Here is a 6,000-nt window from a genome sequence, read left to right as displayed (position 1 = left end):
TTCCCTTTTAATGGGGAAAATATTATTAAGCTCAGACTGTTATGAACAATCTAATTTGTCTGGGCATGTGATATCCATGAGGAACAGATAAAAGAAAAGATTTAATAGTTTCAGTCTTTGGCAGCATATTTTGTTCCAGTAACCACACAGAATTTAAGCTGTTTGTGTTAAACTTGAACAAAGCTAAACAGAAGAGAGATCATGCTGATTTTCACAGCCAGTCAGAAGAATCCTTTTGGAAACTTACATAAGGGTGAAATATTCTCTTCCCCAGAAGAAATTATTTAGGATGAGTAAGCTCCCATTTGTGAGGTTCCTCTGAGGTTGTTCAGAACAAGAAAGTATCTTTCTTCTTGCTCAGTTGAGTGGCTGCCAGGTACTGAATGTCACAAAAGCAAAAATGTGGAACCTCCTGCAATCTGAGTTTCCTACAAATTGCTTTATAAGTGTCTTTTTACCACCTTTTTGTGTGAGCATTAAATGAATCCCCAAAGTCAATCTTTCTGGTGCATCAGTCATTTTACATCTTGTGCCAAGTTTTTAATCAGACTGAACACAAGTTAGTGAAGCTAAGTTCCTAGGGGAGCAGAGAGAATAATAATTTGTGGAGGTTTTGGCACCAGTAAAGTGCAGTTTAGAGGGTGTGCTAGAGCTTCTGGACATACCTGAGTGTAGAGGAAGAAAATGTAGACAATCAGAAGAGGATTAATGGTTGAGGAATAAGTCCATGCTGTCTTGAAACACCTTTGCCTTGATGTCTGGGAAGGAATAGTCAGAGCAACTCTGTTTCTCACTTGCTCTGACTTCCCTGTCTCTGCTCTGTGTGCAAAAAAATTCACATTTTTTGCAGAAAGGAAAAGAGGTGAGGTGTTACAGAAACTCTATGATCAACCTACCATAAATGGGGAATAGAGAGATGATTTTCTCCCCATCTTTCCTGTGCTTCCTACTGGCAGCCCACCTTGTCAGAGCAGAAAAAAACATGAATCATGGCAGAGATCCAGGTGAAGAAATTAGAGGGAAAATAGAATATTCAGTTAAATGTTGGTAAAGAAATATTTTGAGAGTTTGCTAAACTTCTCCTCAGCTCCCATGCATTATTAAAGTCACTTGGAATTAATAACTTTCCAGTACTGGCTGGCAGCTGAAGGACTTCCATAAAGATGAATTAACTAAGAAACAAGGGAAAAGCTCGCATCAGAACATAATGGCATTATAATTTGCACAAGAACATTTGTCAGAGAGGAAATTATTACTAAATGCTACAAAAGAGTCCTATAACAAAGGAATCTTATGGGAGGAAATGTTCAGAGTTTTTTATGGTCTGTTCTCTATTTCAGTGCCTGATGTAACAACTAGCTCTAATGTGCACAGTCAAGGTCATTCAGTGGAACTGGAGCCAGCAGCCATTTGTTCCAGCAGTCCCTCTATTTCTTCTCAGGTCTTACTGAATTCCTGGAAGATTTTCTCCCCATTGTTTAACAGAGGCTGTGTGAGGTCTAGGAGTCGTCTCCTATTCTTTTCTTTTTATTGCCTTCTTTATAATTTCTCATTCTTTGTTTTTTCTATCCCTCCACAGTTCATTTTCTCCCAGAGAGGCTATATGCAAATTCTATCCCAAGAGGACAAAATCTGCAGATATAGATGCAAAAATCTTGTCTTTGCTTTCACAGTTTTATGCATCTTTGAGATGTATGGCTCCTGTTTGAAATTTCTCTAGCGTGCTCCAGAATCAGAGGAACTTTCTGTCGCTGGGAAATTTTCTCAAGCCAAGAAATCTGGCTAGAAGTCATGAATGTATTTTGCCTCCTGCTTGTGTGTCTCCACACTTGTGAGGTCTTGCAGTGTTTTGCAAGTTGTAATACTTGGAGCATAGCTTGGGACTATTTGGCATTGCTTGGATATAAAGGCTGACTCTTCAGGCTGCACTGCCTCATGTAAAACATGAATCCCTGAGCTGTATATCCATGTGTTTTATAAAAATTCCTCTCAGACTTGTCACTGCCACTCATTGGAGGCATCTGAGCACCCCACTATGTCATCTTGGAAACTTGCCACAGATCCTAAAATCAGAGCACCAGCTGCAAATTTAGTATGGAGCTGGGCTCATCCTTGGCAGGAGAAAGGGAGCAAGAACCCAGTCCTATCCTAAGGGAGATGGGAATGCAGCTCTTGACTACACATCCAGTGAGCACTTCCTGTCCATGGCCATCAGGATCTGCAAGTGTCTTCCTGTCCAAGCTTGCATTAATTTAAAGAAGAAACACTTTTAAATGGTTAAAAATATTTGTATCAAATAGATTAATCCAAGCTCTTTCCCAGACTGGGTTGTACTAAAGTAACTCTGTTCAGCAAAATGCCTAGTTGTTTTTTCTAGTTGCCAGTGTTTTCCTGGTTATTCCTGGATTATAATATAGCTCTGTTTGAGCTCAATTAAATAGTGATATTTTCAATGTGGAGTTTGGAGTGTTAGCTAGAAAAATGACTAAAACTTTTGCAATTTATTCAGATCAGCCTGATTCTCAATCCAGAATTTAAAATCAGATTCTCCTCTGTTTCATTTTCATTTTCCTTCAGAAATGGCCATGTAACTAAGGGATCTTTCAAGACCTTGTTGTTACAATCAACTACACAAAGAAAATAGGTGGTTTATAAAAAGTCTCTCTCATATCACCAAAAATTAGCCACACCAGTTCTTTTTCATGAAAGTAAGTGCCATTAAATCATGAAATTGCTTATGATAAAACCAAAGAAAGTGTGAGTGAAAATGTAAACACAATGACGACTCTTTGGTGCCAAAATTAAAGCTTATATTACAGCAGCTGATAGCTAGCTGCAAGTCAGAAATATGATACATTAAAATAAACAGTTTGAGATTAATCTTCAGCTATCTGGCAGAGCATGAATTAAAGCACATTTCAAATAATGTCAACATCAGTTTAATTCTCCTTCCCTTATGCTCTCTTCCATTACCCAGCCTTATACATATGTTTTTAGTTGAAGCCCAAGGTCGGGAATGGACTTTTAGCTAGTGGACCCACTTCACATGCCCAGACGTCTGGGAGCACAACAGTTTAGCAGGAAATCCCCCAGGTCACCTGGGAAAAGCCTGTGACTCTCCATCACTTGTTTTTTGGAATAGATCACAGTGAGACCTTAGAGTAGTTTTGGGTTTATTATTTATCTCAATTTCTAGAAGAAATCCATCTGATGTTTGAAATTCAAGTTTGTCTTTGGGCTCTCATTACTGGATATCACCTTCAAGAAAACTTTAGGGTCTCATTGCAAAAAGCTGCATGCCAAGCAAAATTGAGTAGTGTTTGAATTTAATATTGGAGCAGGGGCAGATAATAGGGAAAATAAAAACCACTCCCCTGTAATGCAAGATATACTTATATGGCTCTGTTCACTTGGAACTCTGTTCTCGTTGATCTTTGTCTGACTCTCTGCAGGGTTTCCTTGGTCAAGGAGGCTAAAATTGATTCAAGGCCCAAAGCTCTTCAGCTCAGTGTTGACAAAACCTAGAATCCAACGTCCTTGTGTCAACACGCTCTGACTTTCTTGGATCTTCAAACCACATTCTGCTGTATGACCAAAAATGGAAGGTGGATCACAATGAGAAACATATGGCTGGGATTGGAATTTCAGACTGGAGGAGAAGAAAGGAGGAGGAGTAGGGATGGAGATTGAGAGGAAAAGAGCGGAGCAAAGTAGAAAGTGAGAAGAGAAATTAAATTTAGGCTCCTCTCTTAGGGAGAAGAAAAACATTCCCCTCAACTCTTTTGGTGACCTTACATGGGAACCTCCTAGAGTTTAGTTTTATGTCTTTTCTCTCTCTTGCATTTATTTCCCTTCACTGTTATTTCTATAATGTGCTAGACATTAGATTTGGGGTAAGCTGGAGAGCCACAAATTTTGAGTTATTTACCTGCTTTCCAGGGCATTCCAAAGGGGTGTGCAATATGTCTGAGTTTAGAGGCGGGAACAGCTTTTTAAATGAAGATGTTTGGCTGTGACTCTGTAGTTTGAGGTTGTTTGCAGAAATGTCTGAAGCAAAAACTCATTCAATTAATTCAAAATTAGAGCTGACTGAAGGGCAACAACAGCTCTGCTGTGTGGCAACTTGTGAGGTCCAGCAATTTAGGTTTGCTCAAACATGGCCTTATCTACTGGGAATTTAAAAATGTCCACTTTTCATTCTGACACAGAGCAAAGTTTGGGGCTTTTTGTTTGCTTTTGCAAAACACCAATATATTTTTACAGGGTGCTGGAAATGACCTTTTAGTGAGCTGTGCTTCATTCTTTACAGGAAAGGACAGGGCATGGCCTGCCTCTACATGGACCATGCTGTCCTTGGTGACACTCTTGGCCCTCTCATGTGGCAGAAGAGGGACTTGTGTCCAGGGCAGGAGGAGCTGTCTGGATTCCGTGGATACAGGTTTCAGCTGTGACTGACACTCCTTGTACCATGTAGAGCTGCTCTTATCATGTTTTAAGCAGTCTTCTCATTTTAAAAGGACCAGAGAAAATGGGATGAAGATGTTTCTTGCTGTAGCTTTCCAAACCATGTCATACAAAGAAATAGAGAAAAAAAAAACACCAGAAAAGAGATGCACATGATTCATACAAAATTCCCTGTTTCTAAAAATGACCATACAGTGAAGATGATACAATTACACTACCTCAGAGCTAATAATGCTTGATAACCAAAATCTCATCCCTTATTTTGACAGAATTCCCTGTGGACATCATGGGAGCAATGGCTCAGAGGTAAAATTTTAAATGTAGTGTCTGCAACTTGATTCTGCTTCTAAATTCTCTGTACATCAACCCTCTTCTCATCTAAATGCTTTACAGAGTTCCTACTGATTGCACCAGGCACAATATATATATATAATTGTATTTTATATATATTATAAATAGTAAAGTGCAGCTGATTCTACGTGATTCCTGATGCATCAGCTGAGATTTTAGGGGTGGAACACAAAATCAGGTTCCTGCTGACAGGTGATTCCTTGTGCATTTTTGGGAGTGTAAAGAGATTTTCATATGGGTAAAGAGCACTGATGTGTCAGTCTGTGCTGAGATTTCCAACAGGGAACCAGATTATATCTTTAATGAGTAGCCCTACAAGATGTAATAAACACACTTCAGGTTTTGGTTGATAGAATTAATGATTTGACAGTGGTCAAACTTTCGTGACTGCTAACTCATTATGCAAATGGTATCTTGGAGCATTCTATGTTTGCTTTTCAAACAACAACAGCAAAAAATCTGGTTTTGGAGAGCCCATTAAACACTATGCAGTGCAGACTACTTCAAAAATAGCATAAGCTAAACATTGATGGTTTTTAATAAACCAGACTTAAACGCTGAGTAAGTTTAATAAAGCGGATACTTAAGACAAGCATAATGAAAGGTGAAGGTATGTTTTCTTTTTATTTCATTTCTTAACCTCTACTCTTCGATCCTATGTTTGGTTTGGGGTTTAAAATAAATCATTCTCTTAAATGAAGTAATAAGAGAAGAGGGTGAAGAGCTGACCTGTGCAAAGAAATTTATTGCAGAGAAACTAGCAGGCAGGTAGAAATAAGTTCCTATATTAACTACAAAACAGTAAGTGCTAAGACTTTAATAACTTCATTGCAATGAAAATGTTTTTCATAGAGTCAAAACAGATTAGTTGCAAGAAAAAATATTTAACTCTTCTACTTGAAGCCAAATGGTGAAAATTTCAGTTAATCTAAATAGATTTATGACTTTCATCATAGTCTGTTCCCTCTGATGATTTGGCATGTTTTTTTGCTGTAACCAAACACCTTGAGGCTGTACTCAGACTAGAAAGAAAAGTGATGATTCCCTTTTGTGACATCCTGTCTCCCATCTCCCTTGGGTCTGTGTGACTGTGATGCCCTCACACCTTTCTCAGAGCTGGTCTGGAGGAGGTGAGGGTAAATTCCTGCCTCTTCCCAACTTCAACAAGTTGAGAGGGTATTGGAC

Source organism: Lonchura striata, chromosome 4 (assembly GCF_050655825.1).
Source record: "Lonchura striata isolate lonStrDom1 chromosome 4, ASM5065582v1, whole genome shotgun sequence".
Lineage (NCBI taxonomy): Eukaryota > Metazoa > Chordata > Aves > Passeriformes > Estrildidae > Lonchura > Lonchura striata.
The sequence above is the reverse complement of the archived record's forward strand: the minus strand, read 5'-3'. Positions refer to the sequence as shown.